This window comes from Gopherus flavomarginatus, chromosome 10 (genome assembly GCF_025201925.1).
Source record: "Gopherus flavomarginatus isolate rGopFla2 chromosome 10, rGopFla2.mat.asm, whole genome shotgun sequence".
Classification (NCBI taxonomy): domain Eukaryota; kingdom Metazoa; phylum Chordata; order Testudines; family Testudinidae; genus Gopherus; species Gopherus flavomarginatus.
This window is the reverse complement of record NC_066626.1, coordinates 46,680,665-46,704,725: the sequence shown is the minus strand read 5'-3', so window position 1 is coordinate 46,704,725 and position 24,061 is coordinate 46,680,665. Positions and strand designations below refer to the sequence as shown.

The 24,061-nt window shown below is 41.6% G+C and overlaps 1 protein-coding gene across 1 annotated transcript in view; it reads left to right on the top strand.

The window, feature by feature from the left end:
- Positions 1-367: 367 nt before the first annotated feature.
- Positions 368-24,061, top strand: part of SCN2A (sodium voltage-gated channel alpha subunit 2) — a 128,182-nt gene continuing 104,488 nt past the window's right edge. The window contains exon 1 of the mRNA XM_050916853.1: positions 368-553. The gene's annotated coding sequence lies outside the window, so the exon portion shown is untranslated. The remainder of the gene's footprint in view (positions 554-24,061) is intronic.

Below are 24,061 nucleotides of genomic sequence, written 5' to 3'. Positions count from 1 at the left end.
AAACTATAAGTCTCTGTGCAGCAATTTTATGCCCCACCTCACTCTTTACTAAATGTTTAGTGGTCAGATTCAATAGTTCATATTGTCTTCTTTTAGATCAACGTGGTTGTAGGCTAAATAGTGATCATATCCGATTTTGTAAGATAATTTGCAGTTCTGACCATAAGGGTGTTAGAAAAGCTAGATGATCTGATTCTCTCTTGCCAGTAGGTGGCGCCGTCACGTAATATGCTGTCTTTTTTTTTTAACATTATCTTTTTTTCCTCCCCACCCCTCCACCTCTATCAATACACCCCTTCCCCCCATCAGTTTGCTGATAGATGTTGGGGACCATAGAGTGAATCTCATAACAGGAAGCTAGGGCAGAGGAGACAGAATACTGCAGAGGTTTCTTTGTTGTTGGGTTTTTTTTTCTTTCCATGAGGCTAATATAAATATAAGAGTTACAAGCTTCTTTGCTGAGGAACCTGAACTACGGCAGCAGAAGGAGCCTGATCATCTACAAGTATATGGATGTATATTATGCTATGCTTTGTAATTTTCTTTTTATCAGGTAAGACCACAGAATATTTCATTAAAGGTATCATACAATATGTCTCAGCCCATTTATGCTAATATTCTTCTCTCATGCTGCCACACCTAGTCTGCAATTAATATTAGATGCAACAAGAGGAACAGAGAATACAAAGCCATTTTTTAAGCCGGATAACATTTTCATATTAGTTTTTCACCAAAATTACATCTGAGTCTAGTAATAAATTATTTTGGTATCCTTTGGGTTTCATTGGCCTTATATTCTTTAGAATCCAGGTATATTTTGTAATTTTGTTTAGAATCAATTCTTATTTTTTTTATTTTCATCACAGTGGTAGTATTTTGTTGTTGTTGCTGCTGTTGTCATCTATAAGTGTTATATTTCTTCACTGAAGGTTATATTGATGCTTTATGCAAAATGAAAATTGGAGTGAAATGTTAAAGCATATTAACAAGATAGTGAGATTGCCAAGCTTTATATTGCAGGGGTATGCTGCTTCTCTATACCATCTTCAGACAGACGCTTTGCTTTATATCCTAAATTCCTTCTCTTGGAAGGTATTGGAGATTTGTTGGGTTTTTATCCCCCATAAATAAATAAATAAATAAATAGAACTAACCTCTCCCTTACTGAAGACAGAATGGAAGATACTTATAATTAAATACAATTTTACATGGTTTCAGTCTTCACGTAAGACATGTAATGTGAATTGCTTTATATTTGAAGGCTAAATTTTTATTTTAAAAATTCCATTCTGTATTGTTTGAGGCACAAACATGATTTTTTTCTTTATTATTTTTAATCATACTGTGATACTTTAATCATACTGTGATACTTTAATATCACAGACTGTGAGAGACAGCAGAATGACTCAGGGGGTGGAGAGCTCATGCAGCTCCATGAATTGTCTCTTCAATTCTTGTTTTTTATTTTTCCTTACCTTTTCCTGACTACAGAAAAGGTTTCTTTAGCCAGGGAAAGCACTGGAGAAAAGCACTGGCGTACACAGCCAGAGATCAGAAGAAGGGCTTGAAGCCTAAGCATGAGAAATGAGAGGATCTGATTAATTTGAAAATACCTTGCTTCCTTTCACAGGGAGGGATGTAGAAAAGCCATTATTCATGCTTTCCTGTGCCTATATAGAGGTAGACTTTGTCCGCATTATCAAAGCAGGAAGAATTTACCAATAAGGATTTTTGGGCTAGAAGCAACCTTGGCCTAACAAAATTCTCTGACATATATGAAATGTAAAGTGGTTTCAGATATGCTCTTGCTCTCAGTGCATGTTGATTTACTGCTTGTGTTTTCCTGAGCACTGCTGATTTGTGTGTGTGTGTGTATTGATGGGCTACAGTAGTGGATAAAGGGAAATTACTGCTGTCTTCATGAGATGGTAAGGGTGGAATTGGGGAGCAGGTGAAATCATTGTACCTAGCTGAGCTGCAATTTTCTTCAGTGATGAATGTATTATGATAAAATAGATTTGGCTTCTATTAAGGATGATGGCCCCTTATGCCTATAGACCCTAATTAAGCAAGGTACTTAAGCATGTGCCTAACTTTAAGCATGTGAATAATTCTGAATCAATGGGATTATTCACATGCTTAAAATTAGGCACATGCTTAAGTATCTTGCTAAATTGGAGCCACAGTATTTTTGCTTTAAAATTATACCTGTTCTCACAAAGACAATATCTTTTTTTTAAACTGAACTTAGTATTATTAAATAGACGTTACCTAGCAGAACAGATGGAACCGTGGCTACCTGAGGTTTGATCTTTCAATGAAAATTCCAGTTGTGAACCTTCAGGGCAAATCCTAGCTCCAAAGCCGTTCACATTCTGAGTAAACTGGCTGTGCACGTCAGACATCCATGACGACTGTGAGAAACGAAATCATAGCCATAGAGGATCAAAGCAGTGGTCTCTGCCAGTGGCCAGTACCAAGTGTTTCAGAAGAAGGTTCAAGGTATAGTCCACAGTTATGAAATAAGATAACCATAGGGGAAGTTTCCTCCCAACCCGCACCAGATAGTGGTTGACTTTTGCCTGGAAGTGTGAGGACTTATATCCCTTACAAGGTATGTTCATCCCATCAAATATAGTTTAGGATGTTCTCATTATCCATGTAAATGTCTGGTTCTTCCTATCACAGAAAAGCTGCTCTGCAGCTGCTGCTGTAGCCTCAGAACTGCAGTACTGTCTGTGGCACCTGCCCCTTCTCTAGAGGTTTTAACCAGTGGACCTGCATTAGTGACAGATCCACAGGTCACAACCCCTAAACCCTCTGCCTAGTGATATTGAGAGAACTCCCTTATTAAAAAAGAAAACTACAGTATCTGCATGAATGATCCAAAACACTACAGTATGGAAGGGTATGGACTGCTACCATGGAATACCATGCTCACTTCATATAAAGGTTGCTGTGTGTAAGCAGGGAAAACACAGTGCCTCCCATGATTTCTGCATTGCTGAGACTCTTTGTGCAGTGGAACTGAGTTTTTTGTTTTTCCATTGCCTTTCTGCAGGCTAACAGATTTAGCCCATAAATAACTAAGTAAATATTTATTAATTAAGAATGCATTACATACAAAAAACTAAGGTAAAAGAACATTAATGTTGCAAAGCCAAGCACTCAAAATTTAAAAAATATCATAATTAAGGTTGTCCATGTATAATTACATGCTCACATACTTTCCCCCCACAAGATTCCTATCTCGTTCAGGGCACAGGATGGATGGTGCTCTAAGAATGAAATCAGGGTTGTGTAGTGTATGGGTCTGTTTTCTATAGGAGCTCTGTTGTCTTATTTTTGCATAAACTGGAAAGTGTGCAATGTCTAGAGAAAGGATAGTCTCTGTTTAAGGTAACTGAATGCCACCTAGATAATTAGATTCCATCCCTGCCTCTGTCCTGGAGTTCTTTTGTGATATGGGGCAAGTCATTTAAACCAAACATTTCACAGGTAGTCACTAATTGTGTTTTTTTCATTTCCTGGTGTATACCTTGAGACTCTTGAAACCTGGTTTGCAGAAGTGCTGAGCACTTCCAACTACAACTGACGTCAATGGGAGCTTTATGTGTACTAGATAAGCACTATCTATTGCTAAGTACTCTGAAAAATCAAGCATTTCAAGTTGGGCACTCAAGTTTAGTAGACATTTTTGACAATTTTGGCTTTAATCTCTCTGCGCCTCTGTTCCACATCTGTAAAATGGGAACAATCTACCTTACTTCACAGTGGTGTTGTGAAGATAAATTCATTAGTTTTTGAATCACTAGATACTACAGCAATAAGAGCCATAGGAAAATCCATGCTGAAACATAATTCTGTATTAAGTGCAGGTTTTGGAGTGTATGCAGTAAATAAGGCCTGAGGCCGCACATGAAATGGGGAAGATAAAAAGAAATATTGAATAATAACCTTCCCCTCTAGCTTATTCCTGTCTACCTCTGCTTCCGTTGTCTCCCAACCTGCATCTGTTCCCTTTTTCCTATTTCTTTCACAGCCTGTCATTGTCCCCTGATTCTTTTGTATCAGGCTGCTTCCTCCTTGTCCTCTGTGCTGTCTAGGTGTCAGCAATAGGAGCATTCACAAGGCAGGAAAGACAATCGTTCTGCTTTCAGTTCTACTGCTAAGTGTCACAGCAGTCCCTGGTAGCCAGGAAGAGCAATTGGGATGAAAGTGCTGCTAAGCCCTGATGGAATAGGCTGGAACATATTCACTGCAGATGAAATCTTTGGAAATGTGTACTGAAAGTCTCTATCAAGCCTATATTGCGCATGTGTAAAAAATGTTGTAGAGCCTTATAAGCCGGCCAAACTTAAGTGGATTTTCACAGAGACAGCAAAATGCACTTCTCTGACTCCAGAACACCCTCTGCCAAATATCAAGTTTCTGCTCCAAAGTATAGAGGCACTAGAGCAGGGGTCGGCAACCTTTCAGAAGTGGTGTGCCGAGTCTTCATTTATTCACTCTGATTTAAGGTTTTGCATGCCAGTAATACATTTTAACATTTTTAGAAGGTCTCTTTCTATAAGTCTATAATATATAACTAAACTATTGTTGTATGTAAAGTAAATAAGGTTTTTAAAATGTTTAAGAAGCTTCATTTAAAACTAAATTAAAATGCACAGCCCCCCGGACCAGTGGCCAGGATCCAGGCAGTGTGAGTGCCACTGAAAATCAGCTCATGTGACACCTTCGGCACCCGTGCCATAGGTTGCCTACCCCTGCACTAGAGCTTCTCAGTGAAATCATTTTAAGAATTATTTTAACACTGCAGCATTGCCAACTCCAAGCATTCAAAAATCATTACTCAGGCCTCAAATCATTGTCTTAAAAATCATTATGCTTTTTGAAATATTAATTCATTTCAGGTTCCTTTTATTTGCCTTTTGATTTTTGAATCTGTAGGTTATATTTGGATGATGTTTACAAGCTTTTCTTCGCAGCCATGAAAACTAAAAATTTACTTCCTCAAAAAATGTGAAAGCTGAGATTCTCATGTTATTATATGATTCCAGGAGCTGAAGGTGAAAGAAAGAACAGTAAATACCATTGCAGACTCATGACAAAATCATGAGAGTTGGCAATATTGCATTGCCTCCTCAAAAATATTTTTCTCTAACCTTATTTTCAGAAATGGCTGAACCATTTTTAATGAAATTTTCCAAAGTGTTTCAACCTGAAGCAGATATCAAACATGGAAAATTTCATCTCCAGCCGTTAAAATCTGGCAAAGTTATATGCAACTAAAAACAGCCTTATAGTGAAAAGTGTTAGGCAGCCCTAACTATAGGTATTTCTGTCAGCTCCACCCACTTACCATAAATTTGAAAAAATGAAATTTTGAAAAGAGATTTCAGAAATGCCTGTCACAGTTTAAGTATCTGAATTCAATTAATCTATTGTCTATGAAACTTTGGTAGGTTTTTCTATAATGTCTATAACTCTGGTTTCTGAGTTCTTAATGGAGTGTCTTAGTGAAAACAGACGGTTGACTGATAGTTACCAGCAAATGAAAAGTACAAATGAGAGGACTGACTTTCCCCAGAAAGTACTGGAAATCAGAAAGTTTCAAAGTTGTTTTAAGTATATATGGAATTGATTTTTGCAATAGGTTAGAAACTTTTAGATTTCCTGTACATTCTAATCAGAAGGCTGATTCTGCTACTCCTGTTGTGGATCATCACACTGTCATGGTGACATCTTCAAAGCCAATTGATTTTTAAACTTTGTTATATTTAAGACAATGTTTTAGTGATTTTATCTTGGTTGCGATTGGAAGGATAAAGTGAAATTCAAATTATATTGCAGTTGTTAGTTACTTGGTTAATGATAGTTAAGGATAAGATTCTGCCCTACATCCTGAAGGTGGATTGGAGGGCAGTATGGAGGAGCCATACTGTGGCTGGAGACCTCAGGAAGAATTCTCCAGTGAGCTCCTGGGATATGCACATTGGAGAGGTTGCTCTGTAATCCTTGGAGTGGGTGCAGTATACTCCATGTTACACTGACATGTGCTGCTGATCTCCATGTTTAAGATAGCAGACTGGAGACGTAACTGTGCCTCCAGCCAGATAACAGTATCCCCTCAAGTCAATGAGCACTGGCCAATACGGAAGCTGCACTCCACTTCTAGGACTTAATCTTGTGAAATGCTGAGTATCTTACAGGACCGAGCCTTCATTGTGAGGCAGAGATATCTGTGTGGGTGTGTGTGCATGTACTGTATATAAGAGGATTTCTACACCATTTGTTTTGGCCCCTCAGTGCAATTTCACAATGTTGAGCATATTTGACTCTTAATGTAGTTTTTGCTTAGTGACGAATACAAATGCCTCATTCTGAAACTAAGGGTCTGACAAAAACTGTCAAAAGTAAATAAAATCTGCCTTAAACTCACCTCTTTGTACTTGGTAAGATCACAGACCAAAAGGTATTCTGTTTTCAAGTACCTACACACAATGAGGTAAGGTAAAGACAGAGTGACTATAGTTTTACTTTTGCAACTCCAGAGAGGCAATGACCAGTGTTCTCTGCTCTTATCAGTTTTTTAAAGTTTAATTGTTTGTGATACTCTTTTCAAAGTCTGAAATTAAAAAGTTATTTCCTAGCCATTTTGTATGTTTTAATTAGGCACACTCTTATTCTTGTTTACTTACATCACTTAAGTTACTGAGCTTCATTAACTCTGGGCCTGATTCTGAAGTATCTGATCAGGCAAAACATTAATTGACTTTGGTCCTGATATTGCTCCCATCAAATTTTATTTTATTATTAGTAGTAATATTTCCAAACTCCCAAAATGTTTTAGGCATATTATGCTATTGAAGTAGCACCCACATTGTTCTAGGAACTGTCCAAACATTCAGGAAGGTCACTACTACCACTACCCAGGGGTTCAACAGAGTAAGGAATTTTTCAGCGTAACATTTAGAGGCCTCCAAGGGCATACACAACATTTGTGACTGTAATGAGATCTTACTTGTACTTTTTCCAACTGTATATTTTATGAATTAGATGATTTCTGATTATCTGAAGCAAAGCCTTGGTTCTCTAAGCCAAAGCGAAGGCACGTCAGCAATGATACAGTGACAATCTGTTACTCTACTTCACCTGTAGTGTCATAACTACAAACGGAAGGGTAACAACCCTCCTGTATACAATACTATAAAATCTCTCCTGGCCAGAGGCACCAAAATCCTTTTACCTGTAAAGGGTTAAGAAACTCAGGTAACCTGGCTGACACCTGACCCAAAGGACCAATAAGGGGACATAATACTTTCAAATCTTGGTGGGGGGAAGGCTTTTGTTTGTGCTCTTTGTTTTGGTGGTGTTCGCTCTTGGGACTAAGAGGGACTGGACATCAGTCCATGTTCTCCAAATCTTCTGAACAAGTCTCTCATATTTCAGACTTGTAAGTAACAGCCAGGCAAGGCGTATTAGTTTATCTTTGTTTTCTCAACTTGTGAATTTTACCTTTGCTAGAGGGAGGTATACCTGTTTTGTTATAAATTTGAAACTAAAGCTAGAGGGAGTTCCTCTGAGCTCTCTGAATCTGATTACTCTGTAAAGTTATTTTCAATCCTGATTTTTACAGAGATAATATTTACATTTTCTTTTAAATAAAATCCTTTTAAGAACCTGACTGATTTATCCATTGTCCAAAGACCCAGGGATTTGGGTCTTTGATCACTTTGTAACCAGTTGGTTAGGATATTATTCTCAAGCCTCCCCAGGGAAGGGAGTGTAAGGGCTTGGGGGGATATTTTGGGGGAAGAGGAACTCCAAGTGATCCTTTCTCTGTTTCTTGTTAAATCACTTGCTAGTGGCAGCATACCATGTTTTAACCTAAGCTGGTAGAAATAAGCTTTGGGGGCTTTCATGCATGTCCCCACATCTGTACCCTAGAGTTTAGAGTGGGGAAGTAGGCATCAGAAAAAAAAATTAAATATGTGAGCTTGCTTGAAGGCATAAAGGTGATGATCTCTAATTCTATGTGGAAGAGTTGGATGCAAATTGAGGCTGATGTTGTGATCCCTGAGTTGGCAGAGGCTGGGAACACACCCAGACTTGGAGGAGAGGCTATTGTGCCTTTCTCACCCAAGTTATCTCTTGCAAATTAAAGATTAGGAGTTCACACATTCTCATGAGAATCACATCCTGTCATTTGTGAAAAAGATGGTGGATGTGATGCAGAAACTTGAGGATGCTGGTATGAAAACCATGGGAGAGAAAGGGAGGTATTTAGGGCTCTGACAGATACTGAATACTTCACTCAGAAAGCATGATAAAAGAGAAAGAAAAAATGAAAAATAAATAGGGCGGGAATCAAAGGAAAAGAGAGACAAAAAAGGATCAGAACATGGAAAAGGAAATACAAAAAGGGGAGAGTAATCCAGTGCAGGGGAGTATGAGAGGGAGGAAGAAGTGCAATGGTGTGTAAAATCTGTAAAAGATTAGAAAGAACAGAAATTCAGTTGATAAGACAGGAAAGGGGGATAAGAGGGCTGTGTTAACAAAATATTAAAAGTTCTATTTGGTTTATAGCTACAGTTGAACGTTGTTGGTAGTGCAGCAGTGTGTTGCTCCTGGCAGTGGTGCACTGCAGGACAGCACAGTGCCTCCGGGAGATATTGTGAAAGAGGGATGATAGGGGAATGTGTTTTCCTTCTAAAAGGGGCCAGTTTTGCTGGCTAGTGTGGAGGGGACTGAGCCTCCGGGGAGGCTTCTTGCCTCCACTCGCTTGCTTTGCACAGGGTTAGGCACAATTGAGTAAAACGGAATGCCAAAAGAAAGGAAACTTACTGTTAAGATGCAAAGGCCAGATTCTCAGCAAGTGTAAATTGACATTACTACGTTGAAATCAGCAGATCTAGCCCCAGATCGCCAAATCACAGTGGGTGCAATTGAGCTTTGTTTGGACTAGATTTTGGCAGATGATTCTGAACAGTCAATTTCCTTTAACTTGTGGGTTTAAAGTGATACTTTAATGGCTGTCAGACTACAAATTTAATTCCCTTATTTTTTTTATTTTTTTTTTAGTTGCTGTGAAACTGAACAAAATACCAGCCTGTCCAAAATTAGGGCTACGATGGTGGAAAAATTCCAGCTCCCATGTTTTGTTTGGTGGCCCCCCAAGGGTGCTACTGTAGGTGTGTTCATATCATGCCACTCTCCCACAGTCCATTCCTGTTCCATTCTTGAGCTTGAGATGGCAAGAATCCTGATCTGTTAGCACTTAGAAAAAGAGTTCTTGTTAAATTCAATAACCTGCAAATTTATATATTAATATGTTCAAAAGTATTTAAAATGTATTACTGTATTAAATCTTAGTCTTAAAATATAAAAGCAGCTAAGCACACAATTTAAAGCCGACTGGGACTTTATTCACATAGTAGGACTCTCAGACCCCAGTCAGTCAGCACAGCTGTGACTCCTGTTTACAGCAGACTCATTCTCCTTTGGATAACATTTTGCTACCCCCAAGTTCTAGCTAGTTTTCTCAATGAAATAGTGATAATCACCTTTTTGCTCTCCCTCAGCCACCCATGTCTGCCGTATGCACTTTGTCCCTTAGGATAACTTGAGCTATAAACCTGTTTTATGCTGCTCACAATGCTCCCAATTAATTGCTCTCTATTATGAAGTTTTAAGTCATCACAGCAATGTATAATGCAAGTGGAAGCTGGCCTGGCCAGCTGTTGCAATTTTTTTTAAATGGCATTTCTATTTAATTGTGGGCCAATTAACTACTCAATTTTCTTTCAGATAAAAAGCCCAAACACAACAGAGATCTGCTTAATGCTTCTTAATACTGTGCATCTTACTGATCTTTTCATTACCCAGTGAAACAAACATGCTGGTCAAGTCACAAGGGAGCACTGGTGAAACCTGCTTTTCCAAGGAAGCAAAATAGTCTGTTGTGATGCCATAGCTCCAGGTTTTCTCAGTATAGCACCAGGGACTGTTTTCACGGTGTTTGGCCTAATCTATTATTTTAGGTTAAAAAGTAGAGAATTTTGAGCCTGTATTCTGTCTCACAAAGTGACATTTTGAAATGTTCACTTGACAGGCCTGACCACACTAATGTACAGGTGCTCAGGGTTTAGTAGTTTGCCATTGTAAAAAATTAATACCATAAGCAGCAGTACATCAGGAATTCCTGAGTTCTGATCCTAGCTCTGCCATTGTGGGTCTTTGGGCCAATCATACACCTTTTGGGTGGTTCCATTTCCCACTTGGGTATTGATACCAAGCAATGTGCTTTGAGAATTAACTGGCTAGTGTTTAATAAAGAGCTTTGGAGATATAAAGTGTTAGATAAATATTACACACAAAGAAACTACATTAAAAGAAAAATTAAGGTTGCAAGATCAAACACTCGAAAGTTAGGAAATACCAGAATTAAAGTTGCCTATGTAACCTCAATCAGGCACCAAGAAAATGAGGAACACACAATTAATGACCATCTCTGAAAAGTTTGGTTTAAGTTACTAGCCCACAGCACACAGGAATTCTGTGGCAGAAGCAGGAAGAGAATCCATTTCTCCAGGACAACATGCACCAGCTTTAATCATGAGAACCTCCTTTCTCTTCCTGCAATTCCTTGCATCATTCTCAGCAAACTTTCTAACTTCTGCAACAAATGAGGTACGGGTCCTACAGACAATACCCTGATTCATTTCCAGAGCAGATCCATCCTATGTGTACATGTGTCTAGTTTCTTAGGTTTTTAAAAAAGCAAACTGAAAGAACAGAAATTCCATTATGTGGCATCATAATGACACCCACATGGGTCATCAGAGTTGGAAGCTTTGGATTCACTGCACAGATCTGTGACATTTGCGCTATCTGAGTAACTGATAACAATAGTAGGTTATCATCCTCTATGTAGACCAGCACTGAAAGGGGATGAGACACTTTACCAATGGGTTTCAGATATTTGCTGACAGCAGAGGAATGGTGTGAGTCAGAAATCATGGGTTCTGGAGGAGAGTGTGCTCTAATAGTACAGACTCTTCTGCCTGCTCCAACTAACCTTGGCCCCTTCAGCCCCATTCCCTCCAATCTGTGCCCTTTCTCCCGGCCCCAGTCTTCCTAACTGCAGCCCACTCTCAATCCCAGTCTCCTTACCCAGCCAGTCCCAATCGCCACTCCCTCTCTGGCTCCTCATCTGATCTGCTTCTTTTTCTGCAGCAGCTATGTTCCCCATCTCTTGTCTTTCCCAGTCCCAATCTCCTCCTGGTCTTGGCTCTTTATCCTAATCTCTTTGCCCAGTCTTCCTTTCTGGCTCCTCATCTGATCTCCATTTCCCCCCACCCCTGCACTGCCTCCCATTCCCCCTCCACATGTTGTTTCCCTTGCTTGCTCACCATCTCCTTATCTGGCCAGTCCATGTCTTCTATGAGGGCAGACTAGGTGATCTAATGGTAAAAACCTATGAATCCTGCACTCCCTGCAGCTCCCAGTCTCCTCGCACCCCAACCCCTGTCCCCATGCCCCCCCCCGCTAGTTTCCAGTCCCAGTTTTGTGTCCTTATCCTCACCCAGTCTTTTGCTGCAATCTGATCCCAACTCCAGGTCTAGCCCTTGTCTCCTCTGCTTTTGAATCACATGGCTTCCTCTTCCATGCTCTAGGTGCCAGCAAGGAGGCGGGGGAGGGTCATTGAGAACAAAAGAGAGGAAACCTTCTCTCTCTTAGTTCAGGTGCCAAGACCCAGAATGATGACCCGCAGCAGTCCAGAGCTGCAATTACAAGAAAAGTCCTGCTCAGCTCTGAGCTGAAGCATATCAAGTGTGGACAGTATCTTCAGAGTTTTTAGCTGCAAAGTTCTAGCATGTATATACTGAGCATGTGCAAATGACAATTTGTTAAAGGCTTGTAACTAAGCTTTTGTCTTAGATGAAGATTTTGTCATGGACTATGCAGGGCTGATAAGGATAGAACTGGGAAACAGGACTTATGATATTCTGCCCTTTGAGCCTGACACATATTCCAGTGGGAGTTAATATTACTCCAAGCAGAATTAACTCCTGCAGCATCCTCTCAGCAGCTGGTACTGTGCAGCTGCAAGGAACCTGTCAGTGGCAGCTTGGCTCCTGAGGGAGAATTTTCATATAGTGTCTATGAAAACGTCAGTTTCCTCCATGTTGGATGCTTGTGTTTTCCATCTGTTCATGGAGTTCCTAACTCAACAATAATTGCTTCATGAGATCAATAAACTGTTAGAATTCTGTGCCTACTAGAAGCATTTTTCAAAGTGCAGCACTGTATTTATATACGGATTCCTTTTTTACTTTGTAAATGTTTTAAAATGAGTTAAAATTAGCTTCCTCTCTCTCACACTCACATACATGCCTCTTTCCTCCCCGTTCACCCCCCCACAACATGTACTTGGCACTAGGGTGACCAGACAGCAAATGTGAAAAATCAGGACAAGGGGTGGTGGGTAATAGGAGCCTGTATAAGAAAAAGACCCAAAAATCAGGACTGTCTCTATAAAATTGGGACATCTGGTCACCCTACTTGGCACTCACTAAAGTCTAATTCCCCTGTCTCTTAAAGGAGCACTTTAAATCAGAACAGTTCTTAAAAATGAATTACAAATATTTTTAGTATTGTACCTCCCTCAATTCCCCTTTCCCAGTTTCTCTGGTTTTACAGTTACATTTTCCTATTTCTAAAAATGCTGTTCTATCTCACTTTGTGGTTTAAAGATCACACAAGCAATAAGGGATGCTAATTGTTTAGAGAGGAAACAGCATAACTGAGGATATGCTTAGTGTTATCAAATGCACAAAGTGAACAAACTGAAAAACATGAAACATTTTATTCTCTCAGCCCTTTCAATTATAGTTAAGGATGTGTTTTAGTCATGGACATTTTTAGTAAAAGTCATAAACAGATCATGGGCAGTAAACAAAAATTCATGGCCTGTGACCTGTCCACGACTTATCCTATATACCTCTAACTAAAATGTGGGTGGGAGGCACAGGTGCTTGGGGGGCGGTGGTCCAGGGGTGCCCTGGGTGCTGTGCTGGAGGAGGTGGCCTGGAACCCCTCTGGGGGTGGGGGTGGGCCATGACACATGGCCCTGGACCCCTGCTGGTGCTTGGGTGATGGGGGGGAGAGAGTTGGAGTAGCTGGCAGGCCCCCTACCCAGCTCAACATGTCCCTGCAGCTCCTAAACAGCAGAGGGGCCAGAGGGCTCTATGCACTGTTCCCGCCACAAGCACTGGTTGCACAGCTCCTATTGGCCGGGAACCACAGCCAATAGAAACTGCAGGGGTGGGGCCTGCCAGCAGTGTGTGGTGACCCCTCCCCATTCCCTCTGCCTAGGAGCTGCAAGGCCATGCTAGTGGGAGCCAGGGAGCCCCCCCAACATCAGGTGACACCTCCTCCCACATCCTTCAACCCCCTTCCCCCTCCAACACACCTCAACTGCTGCAGGCAGCCCCTGAGCCAGCACCCGCTACTGCACAAGTCACGGAAAGTCATAGAATCCATGACTTCCGTGACAGACTCGCAGCCTTAATTATAGTTACTTAAAGTGTTACTTGTTAAAATGGGGTAAAACCTTTGACATAACTGTAATTTTTAAATTGGTGTCCCTTCAACTCTCTTCACAATGGGACAAATCCACCTTGAATAGCTAGTCCATTCTTTGGAAGAATGAGTGATGGGTAGAAATCCTGCCCACACTCCGCAGCTACAGAGACAGTATGTAGCAGCTACTGCAGCCAAATAGTCCCCACAATGGGAGGACTGGATATCAATGATACAGCATCTGCTGGGGTTCAAATCCTATGGGTTCCTGCAGGGTTTGTGCATCCTTGTACCATTTTCCTAATCATGACCCACCCCTTTGCACAGCAGAACTGCCTTATTTTCACAGCCTTCAGGGCCAGACTCAGAGGCTGACTCTACCGCTCTCTGATTTACTCCTTTATTTTGAATACTTAGTAGCTGCTGTTTTCCTTTAGTTCTATTTCTCCCCCTTAATTTTGGTTAGTTTCTATTGAAGCAGGTGGAGGAGGTTTTTCATCTGAAAAACCTTCTGCCTGGAGAATGGTTTTAATTCTAAAGTTTCCTCAATTCTATGGCAGCTTTGGAAAATCGCTCCTGTATTCCTCCTCCCTCTCATGCAGCTCATCTAGCTGCCAGGTCACAACTCTCCTGCTGCAGCTTCCAGGACCAGTTGCTAGGCAACCTTTTTCCACTCCCTTTTCTATGCAGCCTGGCTGTCACAGGGCCCCTTTCTCATAGCAGGCATAAAGAGACAGAACCGCCATTGCAAATCAACTTGTTTTAATATGGGAGTAGTTCTTCTTCCATTTCCTTCTAGCCAACTTCTCATCCATCATCCTCAGTTCAATTGCCACCAAACTGCCCATGTCCTTCTGTCACTCCCATACTCCAATATCATGAATGGAAATGATATACAGTACTGATGGGGTTGGTGCTGTACCTGAGACCATTCAGAAATGGCAGCAAATGCAGAATGCAGCAATCCATTTGTATAGTGATGCTTTGCAACAGTGCTTTACACTTGTGTTCTATGAGCTGCTCTAGCTTCTAGCTGATTTTGGTGTATTTTAAGGTATTTGGTTTGACAGTTAGTGCCTTAAATGTTTTGTGTCCTGGTAATCTGCCTCTCTGATATAACAGTTACTATCAGCTATAACACTCATGTCTGAAATCCTCTGGTTTAAAAGGAAGGTTACTTGCATCAGGTCATTTTGAGTGAGGGGTTCCTGACTCTCAAACTCACCTCCCGCACATGTTTAAAAAGACCAAAATTTGGCCTGCAGGATCTTTAATACTGGTGATGCATGAGCAAGGGAGAATATAGATTCACTTTCAGATCCCACTTATTACACTTATTAAAAATAATCATAGAGGAGTTTTTAAACTAAGGGCTGGAGGGAAGAGATGCAGAAGAGCACATGATTTGGACAGATTTAGTGGAGGATTTATTAAAAGGATACTCTGTATCCTAGTAAAGAGTAGAGGATGCAAGTTGATAAAATGCAGGTCGGAACTAAGGGAACCAGTCAAATGAAAGAGAGTCCCATTCAATTACATCACTAGTTGTCTGCCTTCATAATGTTGACAAATTTTATAAGTGCTTGGATACAAAGGCAAGAAGTCTAAATTCTAAGATGGGCGAACTTGAATGCCTGGTATTAAATGAGGATGCAATAGGTATCACAGAAACTTGGTGGAATGATGAATATTAATGGGACATGGTATTACCAGGGTACCAACAGGGCCGGTGCAACCATTTAGGCGGAGTAGGCAGTTGCCTAGGGCGCCGAGATTTGGGGGTGCCAAAAAGCGCCCTCAAATTTTTTTTTAAATGGTTGAGCAGCTGCTGCTGCTGAGACAGAGAAGGAGTCTGAGCTGCCAGTGGCAGCCAGCAGCCCAGGGTGTCCCCTGGGTCAGGGCGCCTCCGCGGCAGCTGGCAGCCCAGGGTGTCCCCTGGGTCAGGGCGCCTCCGCGGCAGCCGGCAGCCCAGGGTGTCCCCTGGGTCAGGATGCCGCCGCGGCATCCCGCAGTCCAGGGTGTCCCCTGGGTCAGGGTGCCTCCGCGGCAGCCGGCAGCTCAGGGTGTCCCCTAGGTCAGGGCACCGCCGGAAGGGGCGGCAGGCAGCTCCCGTGGAGCTGCCACAGTGATGCCTGCGGAGGGTCCATTGGTCCGCGTGCCTGCGGACGGTCGGCTGCTCGTGCGGCTCCGGTGGACCTCCCGCAGGCACCACTGCGGCAGCTCCACTGGAGCCGCGGGACCAGCGGGCAGGGCAGCGAAATTGCTGTCCGCCTAGGGCGCTCAAAACCCTAGCGCCGGGCCTGGGTACAAAATATATAAGAATGACAGAGTAGGTCATGCTGGTGGGGGAGTGGCAGTAACGTGAAAGAAAGCATAAGGACAGAGGTAGTAAAAATCTTCAATGAATCAAAAGTATCCTAGAATCACTATGTATAGAAATTCCAGGCTTGAATAATAAGAGTATAGCGATAGGAATATATTACCGACCACCTGACCAGGATGGTGATATGATTATGAAATGCTCAGGGAGATTAGAGAAGCTACAAAAACAGAAAGCCCAATAAAAACGGGGAATTTCAATTATCCCCATACTGACAGTCAACATGTCATCTCAGGATGGGATGCAGAGTTAAAATTTCTAGATTCCATTAATGACTGGTTCTTGAAGCAGCTAGTGCTGGAATTCACAAGGAAAGAGGCAATTCTTGATTTAGTACTATGTAGTGCATAGGATCTGGTCCAAGAGGTGACTACAGTTGAACTACTCAGGAATGATGACCATAATGTAATTAAATTGAATGCCCTTGTAAGGAGAAAAATACCAACGAACCTCACTATAGTAGCATTTAACTTCAAAAAGGGGAACTACACAAAAACAAGGAGACTGGTTAAACACAAATTAAAAGGAACAGTCACAGGAGTGAAATACCTGCAAGCTGTTTGGAAACCTTTTAAAAACAGAGGTTCAAACTACATGTATACCCAAAATAATTAAAAAAAAATAGTAAGAGGACCAAAACAATGCCACCATGACAAAACAGAGTAAAAGAGGCAGTTAGAGACAAAAAGACATCTTTGAAAAACTGGAAGTTTGAAAATAGACAGGAACATAAACTCTGTCAAGTTAAGTGTAAAAGTATAATTGGACAGATCAAAAAATAATTTGAAGAGCAACTAGCAAAAGACACAAAAACTAACAGCAAAAAAATTTTTTAAGGACACCTGAAGCAGGAAGCCTTCCAAACAATCAGTGGGACCACTGGACGATAGAGGTGCTAAAGGAGCACTTAAGGAAAACAAGGCTCTTGCAGAGAAGCTAAATGAATTCTTTGCATCGGCTTTCACTGCAGAGGATGCAAGGGAGATTCCCACACCTGAACCATTCTTTCTGTGGTGAGAAATCTGAGGAACTGACCTAGACTGGGCTTTCAGTAGATTTGGTTTTGGAACAAATGGATAAATTGAACAGTAATAAGTCACCAGGACCATATGGTATTCACCCAAGTGTTCTAAAGAAACTCAAATATGAAATTGCAGAACTGCTAACTGTGGTATTTAACCTATGGCTTAAATCACTCTCTCCACCAGATGACTGGTGTATAGCTAATGTGATGCTGATTTTTAAAAAAGGGCTGAAAAGGCGATCCTTTCAATTACAGATATGTGAGCCTAACTTCAGTACCAGGCAAACTGGTGGAAACTCTAGTAAAGAACAGAATTATCAGATACATAGATGGACATGATATGCCAAGGAAGAGTCAACACGGCTTTTGTAAAGGTAAATCATGAGGGAGTCAACAAAGGAGGACAAGGGTGATCTAATGGATATAGTGTACTTGGACTTTCAGAAAGCCTTTGATATGGTCCCTTCCCAAATGCTCTTAAGCAAAGTGGGCAGTCATGGGATAAGAGGCAATGTCTTCTCATGGATCAGTAACTGGCTAAAAAGATAGGACGCAAAGGGTAGAAATAAATTATGTTTTCACAGTGAAGACTGGTAAATAGCAGGGTTCCCCAAGGATCAGTGCTGGGACCTATGCTGTTCAACATATTCATAAATGATTTAGAAGAATGGGTAAACAGTGAGGTGCAAAGTTTGCAGATGATAAAATTACTCAAGACAGTTAAGTCAAAAGCTGACTGAAGAGTTACAAAGGGATGTCCTAAAACTGGGTAACTTGGCAAGAAAATGACAGATGAAATTTAATGTAGATAAATGCTAAGTAATGTACATTGGAAAACACAATCCCAACTATACATACAAAATGATGGAGCATAAGTCAGCTGTTTCCATTCAGGAAAGAGATCTTGGAGTCATTATGGATAGTTCTTCGAAAACACCTGCTCAATGTGCAGTGGCAGTAAAAAAAGCGAACAGAATGTTAGGATCGATTAGGAAAGAGGTAGGTAATAATACAGTAAATATCATAATGCCTCTATCTAAATCCATAGTACAGCCACAACTTGAAAACTGTGTGTAGTTTTGGTTGCCCCATCTCAAAGAAGATATTAGAATTGAAAAAAAGTACAGAGAAAAAAATGATTAGGAGTGTGGAACAGCTTCCATATGAGGAGAGATTTAAAAGACTGGGACGGTCTATCTTAGAAAAGAGATGACTAAGCGTATGTCTACACTATGAAATTAGGTCAATTTTAATAGAAGTCGATTTTTTTAAAATCGATTTGATACAGTCGATTGTGTGTGTCCTCACTAAGTGCATTAAGTCGGCGGTGTGTGTCCACAGTACTGAGACTACCGTTGACTTTCAGAGTGTTGCACTGTGGTAGGTATTCCACAGTTCCCACAGTCTCTTCCGCCCATTGGAATTCTGGGTTGAGCTCCCAATGCCTGATGGGGCAAAAACATTGTTGCGGGTGGTTCTGGGTACATGTTATCAGGCCCCCCTCCCTCCGTGAAAGCAACGGCAAAAATGATTTCTCACCTTTCTTCCTGGGTTACCCATGCAGACGACATACCACGACAAGCATGAAGCCCACTCAGCTCACTGTCACCGTATGTCTCCTGGGTGCTGCTGGGAGACGCAGTACTGCAGTGCTACACAGCAGCATCCCCTTGCCTTTCCTTGCCTTTGCCTTGCAAACAGCTGACAGTGCAATACGACTGCTAACCGTTGTTGTCCCGTGGGTGCTCCTGACCAACCTCGGTTAGATTGGTCAGGGGCACCTGTGCAGACATGGGTGCTCCTGGGCAGCCTTGGTGAGGTTGGTCAGGGGCACCTGGACAAAAATGGGAATGAGTCTAGGTCATTCTTTTCTTTAAGTTTCGTCTAATGGAGATTCAGTCCTGCCTGGAATATCATGCCAGCTGGAGGCTTCTGCCTCAGGCTGCTTTCCCAGTCAGCAGCACCACGCGGTCACACCTACCCCAGCCTACTCCTTGCTCTCATGGCTCATGAAGCCTGGACAGTAGTAAGGAGCAGTTTAACTATAGGCTGCGCAAGTGCATAATGGTGGTAGAATGTGCCTTTGGACGTTTAAAAGCTCATTTAAAAGCTTTACTGACTCGATTAGACCTCAGTGAAACCAATATTCTCATTGTTATTTCTGCTAGCTGTGTGTTCCACAATATCTGTGAGAGTAAGGGGGAGATGTTTATGGCGGGGTGGGAGGTTGAGGCAAATCGCCTGGCTGCTGATTACGCGCAGCCAGACACCAGGGCGGTTAGAAGAGCACAGCAGAGCGCGTTGTGCATCAGAGAAGCTTTGAAAACCAGTTTCATGACTGGCCAGGCTACGGTGTGAAAGTTCTGTTTGTTTCTCCTTGATGAAAACCCACCCCCTTGGTTCACTCTATTTCCCTGTAAGCCAACCAGCCTTCACTCCCCCCTTTGATCTCCGCTTGCAGAGGCAATAAAGTCATTGTTGTTTCAAATTCATGCATTCTTTATTAATTTGTCACACAAATGGGGGGATAACTGCCAGCACCCTCCAGAATGGCATGCAGCTCATCATTGAAGCGGCATGTCTGGGGCTCTGACCCGGAGCGGCTGTTTGCCTCTCTGGTTCTTTGGTAGGCTTACCTGAGCTCCTTAAGTTTCACCCGGCACTGCTGCAGGTCCCTGTTATAACCTCTGCCCTTCATGCCCTGGGAGATTTTTTCAAATATTCCAGCATTTCATCTTTTGGAACGGTGTTCGGATATCACAGATTCGTCTCTCCATACAGCAATCAGATGCAGTACCTCCCATTTGGTCCATGGTTGAGCTCTTTTGCGATTCTGGGACTTCATGGTCACCTGTGCTGATGAGCTCTGCATGGTCACCTGTGCTGATCATCTTGCCATACTGGCCAAACAGGAAATGAAATTTGAAAGTTCATGGGGCTTTTCCTGTCTGCCTGGCCAATGCATCTGAGTTCAGAGTGCTGTCCAGAGCGGTCACAATGGAGCACTCTGGGATAGCTCCCGGAGGCCAATACCATCGAATTGCGTCCACACTACCCCCAATTCGACCTAGCAGGGTTGATTTCAGCACTAATCCCCTCATCAGGGAGGAGTACAGAAATCGATTTTAAGAGCCCTTTATATAGACAAAAATGGCTTAGTCGTGTGGACGGGTGCAGGGTTAAATCCATCTAACACTGATAAATTCGACCTAAATTCATAGTGCAGACCAAGGCTAAGTGGGTGATATGATAGAGGTTATTTACTCCTTCACCTAATACAAGAACCAGGAGTCACCCAATGAAATTAATTAATTAGGCAGTAGGAATTAAAACAAACATAAATAAGTACCTCTTCACATAATGCAGAGTCAAGCTGTGGAACTGGTTGCCTAAGGATGTTGTGAAGGCCAAAAGTATAACTGGGTTCAAAAAAAGAATTAGATAAGTTAATGGAGGACAGAGATATCAATGGCTATTAGCCAAGATGATCGGATGCAACCCATTGCTCGAGGTGTCCCTAAAGCTCTGACTGCCAGAAGCTGGGACTGGATGATGGGATGGATCACTTGATAAATTGCCCTGCTCTGTTCATTAACTCTGAAGCATCTGGCACTGGCCACTGTCAGAAGACAGGATATTGGGCTAGATGGACCATTGGTCTGACCCAGTATGGCCATTCTTATGTTCTTATATAATTTAACTTGTAAACTGAGCAATAGTGATCTAAAAATCAGTGTGACATAATAAATGTTGAACTACACAACATCACAGTCACTTCTCTGAAGAGAACTATGATAAATGTTAGTTGCCCAGAACCACTGGTTGAGTGTTGCAATGATATTAAAATCTTATATCAGCATAATACCCTTGTTTGCAAAAGATAAAAATAATTCATGGTGGCGTTTCTGATAACTGTGCTATAATTAAGACTGGGGCTTCAATCTTAAATAACTTCATATGTTTATAACAGTAATGTTTAAAAAAGCACTTGGGAATCAGGTTTGTCAGGAGAGAAGGCACATCACATTTTATTAACTGCACAAGCACTCAGCACAGTCTCACTGTGCTCAGGCTACGTATAAACCAAAGGGCCTTTGTAGCCAAGCCGACTCACCTCCTACTGGTCGTGCTGGGAATTAGCTCTCTTGGACCACCAGGGCGCCTTTTACTAGCAGTGTCTCATTTGCCATTACTTCCACTTCCTCCACCATCTGGACCCACATCACTCGTGTGTGTGTGTGTGTGTGTGTGTGTGTGTGTGTGTGTGTGTGTGTGTGAGAGAGAGAGAGAGAGAGAGAGACCTAGGCCCTCCTGCCCCGGCCCAATGACGTGCTAGCTGGCAGCCACTTACTGTCTCTCCTCTTATTTACACTGCCTACTTGCCCTGGGCCCAGCTCCTTCCCTGCACTTGCTTCAGGGCCTCAGTCTGGCCATGGTCAGCCAAGAGCTCCCCTATTGCTCCACTACCCTGCCCAGCACTCAATCCTTTAAATATGGGCTGCTCTAATAAGCCTTCTCCTGATTGGCTCTCCCAGTGAGCCCTTTCCTGAATGGTGGGGTTCTGCGCAGCCTCTCCAAGGCTGCCTTAACCCTTCCACAGCAGCTGCCCCATCGCAGGCTTGTTTGATTTCTGACTTTGAACTAAAGATAAGTAGAATTGTTGACAGAAAAAGACGGTTTCTTATGTAAATGGTAAAAGTGAGGTTGCCAGATATACAAGATAAAGGATAATCAGAGATGAGGCAGTACTTGTTATAATACCCCAGTTATAGTAATAAATTTTTATCAGTTTATTCAACTTGGTCTGCCTTTCCTCAAATAGTTCAGTGTTCAATCTCATACAGATTTTACCTTTCTTTTTTCTGGTTCTTTTCTTCTTTTCACCACATTGTTTCAGATACTTGTTTCTGTAACCACAATAGTGAAATACACTTATCTGATGCAAGAATTCATAACAAGCATCTAGCCTCGTTTAATTTCAGTAAATCAGGCTATTTTCTTAATGCTATAGTAACTGGAACCTGGCATACATAGCCCTTGAAATAACTCTTGCAATTGAGGCCATTAAACTTTCCTAACAGGGTGATTTGGTATTTTCCTTACATAGTAAAATCCTCCACCTAGTCTAGAGTTGGCCATATGCCACCTGCTCCTGCTGGAGGACACCTCCCTGGCATAAAGGGCACATAGAAGCCCAGTGGAGATCCTGGTCCTCTTAGGGACCATTGCACATAATATAACAGCAATCCTGAGGCTGTTGTAACTCATGCCATGCGCTGACCTGATTCCTGGCTTTCTTCAAAAGATGATAGTTTCCCAGCTTCCAACCTCTCTTCCTTAGGCAGGGCTGCCAAGTGTTATGCATTCTCTCACACAGTCCACTGCTGGGATCTCATGGAAATACTCTTCATTGGAGAGAAGTTTCTTAGCATGTTCTGATGATATATGGTTTTGATTTGACCAAGTTTTGACCCTTTCAAAATATCACATTATATAGGTACAGTATATTTTGCTCAGAAAATGTTTCTAAGCTTTAAAAATTCCTGGGTAATGAAGGCTGTACTGCATATGTGTGTGGGGGGTTAACTTAGTTGTTTAATCAAAAGTGTACTGAAGGTATAAAGGGGCTATGAAGGGCAGCTATGCACATTGGGCCAGATTGTAATGCCCTCCCTGTGTTGAGCCATCAATCAAATATGTGAGTAAGAGGGGTTGCAATCTGGCTGTTTATAAAGTGCACAGGTCAAAGCTAGTGGAAACACAGGAACTGTTGGCTGAGACCATGGAGGTAGATCTACTGCATATTTTGTAAAGTTGTCAGGGAGAGCCCCAGTGTGATGTTCCTTGTTAGCTAGATGGTTTTTAAGGTTTGAAAAAAAGAGGAACTCTCATGTGGACCTCCTAACATATGGGAAATGGCTGTACCATTCTACCCAAAAAGTTAGATTAATGAATTACATTTGCCAATTATCTGAAGCCATCTAAGCTTCAAAGTCCAGAAGAGTAAAATATTTTGTCTTAAAAAAATAAAGACAGAAGAAATTCCATTTTAAACATATGTTTATTTTATACTTTACATATAAATTACTTTAATTGACTCTGTATAACATGCACAGAATAGCACATACTCTAGGATCCTTGAACAGGCTTCATATTTGTATCTAATAATATAGAAGAAAGTGTGCATGAGAAATAGTACAGCACAGTAGGTGGTAAGAATTGCAGTTTATGTGCAACATGGCTGCTGTGCTCAGTGGAGCATTGATTTTTGAATTTGCTGAATTGAGCATTTAAATTCTCCACTTTTACATTTAATGGACATGGTTATTTTTTAGCTATCCCTGAGGGAAAAGCTGGTAATTTGTTTTTCTTGGGGGTTTATTAACCAGGATTAATTTAGCAGAATGCTCCTAGAATGTCAGAAAAAGAATGACATGATTCTCTCAGATATACCTTGTCAGAGGGTTAAATTCACCCCAGTGCAGAGCTCCTACACAAGGCTCTGAGCATCACTTACGTTCCTCTTAAATTCTGCCTCTTGTGTGGGCCCTCAGCACAGGGATGATTTTTTTCTCTGAATGAGTAAAAGACAAAACAGAAGTGATGTTTGTGGTCAAGACGAAGCATTCTAAGGACATTTTCAGATGTTTGCATTTGAAATGCCCATTTTTTAGGGAATATGGGTAGATATCACTCGTGAGACAGATATTCATGGAGTTCATCACTGGCTGCTCCTTTGACCTGGAGACCTATGTTGAGACAGTGATCAGGATTGGCTATTATCTTATCATAGCTACTTTTCATTCTCTATTAACATTTTCTGTGGTTTTATGTAAACTTAAAAATGTGTACATGTAGGTTATATTGTATTTTTTTATTTGATTGAGGTCTACATTTGTTTGTTGCTGATCTTATCTATCTTAGGTATTGTTAATTATAAACTCAATCAAGATTTTTTTAAAGTGGCAATTACCATCTCCAGCTTCTCTGGAGAGTCAGTCCATTATTTGCAGATACAGCTCTTCCAATGGTCATCCCTATCTTTGTCACATCCAGGTTGTACTAATGTA